Here is an 8,103-nt window from a genome sequence, read left to right as displayed (position 1 = left end):
AAGCTCCCTATTCGTCCACTTCTCCACCTCATCCGTGCTTTCTATCAACTTCGCGTACGCCATCTTCTTTGCTTCCACCTTTTCTTACACCAGTCCCGTCGATGCTGGTTATGACTACCAGTCTAGATTCTCAACACTTCCCTTGCCACAGTCCTAATATAGATAACAACTTTTATTAAGTATGATACACAAAGATGTATCAAAGTTCAATGTATTATAACTAATACTTAAGTGATAAATGAAAATATTTACTATTTAATTAATAATTATCTAAGTTTTAAAAATGAAACATGATGAATGATACTTCTTTGTTTTTTATCAAATACAATAGATGTATCAAAAAGAATTGGCAATGAAATGTAGATGACTTTTTTTTTAAAATACTGATACTTAAGATGTAACAGTTTTTATGGCAATGTAACTGATACAACAACAACAACAATCCAGTGAAATTCCACAATGTGGGGTCTGGGAGGGTAAAGTGTATGCAGACCTTACTCCTACCAAGGTAGGACGGTTGTTTCCGAGAGTCCCTCGGCTCAAAAAAGCATAAAAAGAGGTCAGATAAGGCTAAGAAGTTCAAAGCGATATGAAAAAACAAATAATGAATAACACAAATAATGAAAGCGACATAGATAAAATAGAGTAATCAAAATACAGAAAGTAATAGAGAGATAATAACAGAAGTCAAAGCATAAGAAAATATAGTGCGCTAATGCGCCTACTAATACGGGAGAATAACGAGACTATGTACTAGCCTTCTACCCTAATATGGGTCATGCACACCCTCCTATCTAAGGTCATGTCCTCGTTAAGCTGTAACTACGCCATTTCCTATCTAATCACCTCTCCCTAATATTTCTTCGGCCTACCCCTACCTCTTCTAAAACCATCCATGGACAACCTCTCGTACCTCCGCACTGGGCATCTGTGTCTCTCCTCTTCAGATGCCCAAACTATCTCAGTCATATTTTCCGCATCTTATCTTCCACCGAGGCTACTCCTATCTTGTTCCGAATAGCCTCATTTCTAATTCTGTCACTCTTGGTATGCCCACACATCCATCTCAATATTCTCATCTTGGCTACTTTTATCTTTTGAATGTGAGAGACCTTAACTGGCCAATACTCCGCCCCATAAAACATAGCTGGTCTAACCACCATTTTATAGAACTTGCCCTTAAGTTTTGGTGGTACCTTCTTGTCATATAGTACACCGGAACTGAGCCTCCGTTTCATCCATCCTGCCCTAATATAATGTGTGACATCCTCATCAATCTCCCCGCTTCCTTGCATGATAGGCCCAATGTACTTGAAACTACTTTTCTTTTGGATGGCCTGGTCACCAAGCCTAACTTCCGCGCCAACCTGGGATGTATCACTGAACTTGCACTCTAAGTAATCTGTCTTGGTCCTACTCAGCTTAAACCCTTTAAACTCCAAGGTATGTCTGCAATCCTCCAGCCTAGTGTTAACTCCGCTACAGGTCTTATCGATCAGGACTATGTCATCCGTAGAAAACATACACCATGGAATGTAACTAATAATTAATTGTAAATAAAATTATTTAGCAAAAAATATTCATTTAAGATTGGGAAATGATACAATAAACTAATATATCTGTAAGGTGCATTTGATATAAGGTATCATGTTATGTATCATAGTTAACATCAGTAAGATGAAAAACTTTAAAAATGACAATCTGATAGTTAAAATTCAATAATATTTGATAAGTAATTGCATAAAAAAAAAGATTAAAATAATAGTTGTTCGAAATAGTATGCCATAGTACTTATACAAAGCAATGTTAACTAACAGTAACCTAACTACTCTAAATTTCAATATTACTATCAAAAGAAAAACTTCCATTCTACTAGTACCAAGATCAAACAACTACTCGACATTGACCATTTCTTCTTCAGCATGAAATATGAAATCACTCTTGAGCTTTGGAGGATCGTAGTTTTCACTAACATAACCTCTTTTGCCTTTCCATATTCATAATTCCATAAGAGTGATGCGTATCTTGAGCGGAGGTAATCTGCCTATAATGCAGTTGACGGGATAGGAATTCCATCACTGAGATATTCAGCGAAAGTAGCCAAGAAAACACCACAACACAAAATTAAAAGTACTAAATAAAATAAAATGGATAATAATGAATTAAATATACATAATGATAAATACTCACAATTTATCACTTCCATGTTGTCCAATGCCTTGAACATATTCAACCCAAAAAGGGTGATGTGGTTCAAGCAAATAGTCGGTAGATTTGCCCTTATACGAATCAAGAATTGACCAATCGATATATTTGGTATGCTCAAGAAACCCACTATTCTGGAGGTAGGTTGGAAGCATTACTGCTAACTTTTGAATATCTGGGAAAGGGATTTTTTTTCTTGATCTAGATGATGAATCATACACGCGTATAGACCTATATCTCAATACAACAACAACCAGCATCCAATGAAAATTACTATCACAGTTTATGGAGATATATACCTCATCTACCAAATGCAATGGCAAACCAGCGATATTGTGTAACCTTTGATTATGTTCTTCACGGACTTCTCATGAGAATATACAACAACGGCACGTGACATCTCTCTTTGTGTAGAAATTTCAGCCAAAATGTGATAATATTGTCCGTATGCCACCTCGATATAAGTTTTGAAGATATAATTTATTGTTGCATATATAAACTGATTACCGAACTATATTTTAGACTTCTTAGGTAGTATAATATTACATCGATGTGCTGCACAACATAAGCAATAGTTAATTCTATAAAATGATAAATAAGTGTTAACACATGTAAGAATTTAGTTTAGAATGCCATTTATACTGATGATTTAATGTTATTGCATGTATCTGATACATATCTTTATGTATCAGATACATTGGTTACATGTGTATTAGAGACTGTTTATTAATGTATGACTGACCTCGTCATTCCAGCATCTGTTGGGCTATGACATCAAATAAAATCAGTTCTTATCATGAGGAAAGGCAATAACAAAATTTATTTTTTCAAATCCAAAGAAAGAGCACTTGAAGTTGGCTATTGCGTAAAAGACAGCCGCACTGAATATCTTCTTCATGACTAAAAACGGTTATTGAATTTTCAAGTAATGAAAGTCCATATATAAGAGCATCTATCACGTCTCGTATTTTGAATAATATTGAAGTTGAAGTTGTGGAATCCTATTTAATAAGAATGATTAAAAATGTTATTTCTGTACTATATTTTGAATTATTTACTTTTGTAATTGGATTGAAATAATAACCAAAAACTAAAAAATATTGAACAAGATAAAATTTTAGAAGCCCATCGACACATTGTGCTTAGATTTATCTGTATTCGACTTGCTGAACATTTTCTTCACTTATGTTAGTCATATTAGGAGCCTGAATTGATTCTTTCATGATTTAAATCTGTTCATCTGATACATTAACCTATATGACATGTATCAAGTTATAATAAACTTTTTAATACTAAATGTATCTCAAAGTTGTTTTGATACATTACCTTTGATGTATATATATCAGAAGGCTCTTCAACACCTTCAACAATATCTATTTTCTTGGGCATTGGTGATATATCCTGTATTTGTTGTGGAATATTGGAAGTTTCTGATTCCTAAGAGTATACAATTAACAATTACTTCAGAAAATAAATGTTAAGATGGAAAATGAAAAATCTAATACATCAATATGGAATGCAACAATTTTTTTAATATTGTGAAATTTAGTAATTTTGATACATTACCTTTAATGTATATGTAGTAGCAATCTCTTGAACACAATCAACAGAATCTGAATCTTTGAGCATTGGTGATACATCATCTACTTGTTGTGGAATTTTGGATGATTCAGATTCCTAAAATTACAAGACTAACAATTACTACACAAAATAAGTGTTGAAATGAGAAATGATGAATCTGATACATCAGAAGTAATGTATCAACATAAGAATTTTTATGTACCTGAGTAAATTCCTATGCATGAGATTTTTCTTGTGTTTTAGGGGCATCAGACTTAATTGGATTAATAATGGACTCCTCCACTATAGTAGGTGGTTGTGGTTCTTCAACCACATTAAACAATTGCACAAAATCAATATTTTGAATTGGACTTGATATACCGATATTATCATGATCAGGAATCTATAATGTTAGGAAAAATCTTAATTGTAAGAAACAAATAAATACAAATATTTTAACAAAAGACACTACACTTTTATGGATGGGTTAACTTTTTCTTCAATGTCTTTCAAAATATCTGAGCGAGTAGATTTAATCATACTCTTGAGTCGATTGAACTTCCGATCAATCTTAATAGAAAAATAACAAAAATTAGAATGTATAAACTTATTAAAAATATATTGGTTTAATTAAAACTAATACTTAAAGATAACGTATTTCTTTATAAACTTCTTTAACTCAATGGCATCCGCTAAACCAAATTGTTTCGAAATTCCAGAAGTTTCACCTCCCCCCACTGTCTTTGCCACAAATTTTTCTATAGTGGTTGTGGCCTTTGATACATCATGAACATGCATTTCTATTGGTTGTGGGGGTAGGACATCTTTCTCTTTGATCTCCATTTTCAACGGAATAGACTTTTTATCAAGAACAATCTTCCTTCTTTTGGGAGAAGGTGGGGAAGATGTACCATCAACACGATCGAATCTCCTTAGCAACTCTTCGGGTGGTTTAGTTGAAAAATCCTCAAAGTCAGAGAGTTATTGAGCTTCCTCTCATTTGGGATTCACAACTGATGTCGATGGTACATTAGGATCTTCACTTCCAGGGATATCAAGGGATAAAATTTCATCTTGCGTTGGAACATGAAAAATAAAAAAGAAACAGAAGTAAAATGCAAAAAACTCAAAAAATCATTATGTATCAGTGGTTGAGTAATAAAATATGATGTATCATATTCAATATTAATGAATGTATCAGATTTGTTAAATGTAAAGCATTAGATCATAATTGAAAACAAAATAAAGATTATGTTAATAAAATCTTAGGAATCTGGTACTATAATTGATAAATACTAGATGATATATACATTGTATGAATGGAGTTTTATGGAATATACCTCACTGAAAATGCTAGACATAAAGGTCTGATATTTGGGATTTACCGCAACAACACGTTAATTAAGAATTCTAGGGATGTGATTACCCACTCTTATATTAATATCAGAAGGGACTTGAGATGCACATTCATAAATTCATTCATTTATAGCGTATGGCATGCTACCTAAACAATACATCTATTTGACAATAGTAAACTCCTGCCTCATACCTTTCATCAATTTGGAAAAGGCGATTTTATCCCATGGGAACTGATCATATTTACCATCCTCTACCATTCTAAAATTGTCAACAGACATAGGTGAATCACCTAGTTGAAAAAATATAAATGTGTGGATGAAGTAGAGAACAACCATCTGAACAACGTCTTCGTTGTTTTCCCATCTACAAATAATGAAACGTTATACTAGATGACCTTTGTTTACACCCGTTTGTGCACCAAGAAAATATTTTGACATCAACCTGTTGGGAGGTGCATCCCGGTATCGAAAATCATTGATATTATTGGTACATCGCAAATTGATAATGATAGAAAATTCCTTGATCTAAAAATGGAGTACGTTACCCTAAACTTGACGAATGTGCAATTCATCGGGGGTTTTCTACTACAACTCAATAAGTAGAAGAAATTTTATAATTTGACCTTGAAAATTGCATTGTGGAATATTTAGGTAGTGACCAAAAATGATTTGCCTAAACAACTTAATCCCTTCTTCACCTATTGTTGATTGAAAATCATCAATAAAATTAGAAGTTTAGATAGTGCCGAATCTCAATGCGTGAGAAGGGATCTTTTTGATGACATACTTCAAGCCCTGTACATTACTAAATATATAAAAATATGATACATGAAATATATATCTTGATAAAAATGGTGAACTTATGTATCCTGTACATTACTAAAAACATAATGAATAACACATAATGTATCATCAACACCACAAAAAGAATCAGCAAACCTTATGTAACATGAATAACATGCAATGTATCGGGAACAAAACAAAAATATCAATAAAACTTATGAATTAGGTTATAACACCTAATGTATTATGAACACAATAAAAAATAGCAGTAAAACTTATGAATTAGGTTATAATGCATAATGTATCATGAAGACCATAAAACATCAGTAAACCTTATGAATCATGGATAACACATAATGTATCATGAAGACCACAAAAATTAGTAAAACTTATGAATCATGAATAACAAATAATGTAACACATAATAGCCGTAAAACTTATGAGTCATGAAGATAATAGCAATCAGCATTGTAAAATCCTATTTATCAACATATGAATTGTGTATCACCATTAAAAGAAACCTGATACATTTAGACTATATCACAAATGATTATATATCATTAAAGATCTTAAGAATGGAACATTTAAATTTAATAGTGAATCAGAGAATTAAACATAAAAATATCAAAAAAAATATTGTATTAACTCATACCTTTGGAATATTAGGGTGTGTTGTAACACCTTCAAAATTTTCCTCTGCTTCTTAGGGGATTGTTGAACTGATTTTTTTAATTTTGCAAGTAATGATTCCATAACTAAGGGATCATTATGATGTTTGATCTAATCTCTTGATAACTTTTCCTAGATGAATCAGAGCCTGTTGAAACAAGTATTTCTTGAAGTTCGTTTAACTGAATAAGACCAAGACTAAAAAATGGAGTAGAATCCATATGTATCAGTAATTGTAGATGAAAAACTCTCAAAATTTGTAGTGAATTCGATGGAAAATCCTGTTTGATGGAAGGAAAGGAAAATTGAAATTGAAAGAGAATGAAAATATTATATTACCTTTTTAGAAGTTTCAATTTGAGAAGATGGACTGTGATTAAAAAAACCCTCTTTTATGTTTGCTTGTAATTAGGCGTGAAATCAGGAATGTTGGGAAGAAAAAAAAAGATGTATCGGAGAGTTGGAGAGAGAAATAACAAAAGAGGGATTTTTAAAATTTTTACAAATGGTAGGGAATAATTGGAAATATAGAAATATAAGGTTTGTAGTTTGGTAATTTTTCATAAAAATAACCTCATTTGAGAGAAGATGAGAAGAATAATACTTTATCCTGTGTAGAAGGAATATTATTGTATCTAAACTAAGAAAACCTTGAAATATCATGTTGACAGAAAAAAACAATTGTTCATCGATATTACTGTAATGATTCTGAAGGTTATTTATGGAAATTCTTAGAAAATTACTGTTTTATTCCTCCTATTAATCGCTTGGAGTCATGTTTGATCAGTTGTTGAGGTTAAAATTGAAATCAGACTGAAAACTTGAGATTTTTGAAAGTTTTAGAGCTTGAAAGCTTTAAGTTGTTAAAAAGTAAATTTTTATGTCAGTTGGAACTACGAGTCTTTGAATGAAATTTCATTAGTTCCATCAGCTCCAAAATGTGGAATTTGGTCTAGGAGCATTTTCATCTTCAATTTTGGAGTCTTTGAGCCCGTTTGGATAAAGCCCATTTTTAGCTTTTGGACGTGTTTGCCTAATGCTGACTTTAAGCCATAAAGTTCTTAAAGTCAGTCAAAAATGAAAAGTTAGGATTCCTAACTTTTTTTTCCAAAGTGCTTAAAGTTATTTTCTTTGACAATGAAAATTACTTTTATATCCCTTATATTTTAACTAAATTCTCAAACTATCTTTTTTTATTCTTTTAACCCTAAAATTCACATCATAAGCACTTTTATCCAAATACTCAACTGGTTATTTATAAAAATAATTTTCAGCACTTCAAAGTTTTAAAAACACTTCATAAATAAAAACTACTTTTTTTAAGCCCATCCAAACGGGCTCTATATGTGAAATCAAGCCCTTGAGTTGGAAGTTTAAGTGAAATTAGGCTAAGAGTTGACTTTGGTCAACATTCAGAGTTTGGAACCTCAAATTGGAATTCTGTCAATTTCATTGGATTCTGAATGTGATTTAGGTCTAGAAGAAGTCTTCGATAATTTTTTAGAGGTTCCGAGGGCAGTTTGATATT

The 8,103-nt window shown here is 31.9% G+C and overlaps 2 long non-coding RNA genes across 2 annotated transcripts; both read right to left on the bottom strand.

The window, feature by feature from the left end:
* Positions 1-1,724: 1,724 nt before the first annotated feature.
* LOC129903990 (uncharacterized) lies at positions 1,725-3,162 on the bottom strand. The gene is made up of 2 exons (XR_008770343.1): positions 2,191-3,162; positions 1,725-2,078 (listed from the first exon to the last, which is right to left on the bottom strand). It is a non-coding gene; the product is annotated as an uncharacterized LOC129903990 (long non-coding RNA).
* A 102-nt stretch (positions 3,163-3,264) lies between these two features.
* Positions 3,265-4,411, bottom strand: LOC129903988 (uncharacterized). Its single transcript, XR_008770342.1, has 3 exons — positions 3,989-4,411; positions 3,772-3,882; positions 3,265-3,642 (listed from the first exon to the last, which is right to left on the bottom strand). It is a non-coding gene; the product is annotated as an uncharacterized LOC129903988 (long non-coding RNA).
* Positions 4,412-8,103: the final 3,692 nt, after the last annotated feature.

The sequence above is a fragment of the Solanum dulcamara genome, chromosome 9 (assembly GCF_947179165.1).
Source record: "Solanum dulcamara chromosome 9, daSolDulc1.2, whole genome shotgun sequence".
NCBI lineage: Eukaryota > Viridiplantae > Streptophyta > Magnoliopsida > Solanales > Solanaceae > Solanum > Solanum dulcamara.
This window is presented reverse-complemented; position numbering and strand designations above follow the sequence as displayed.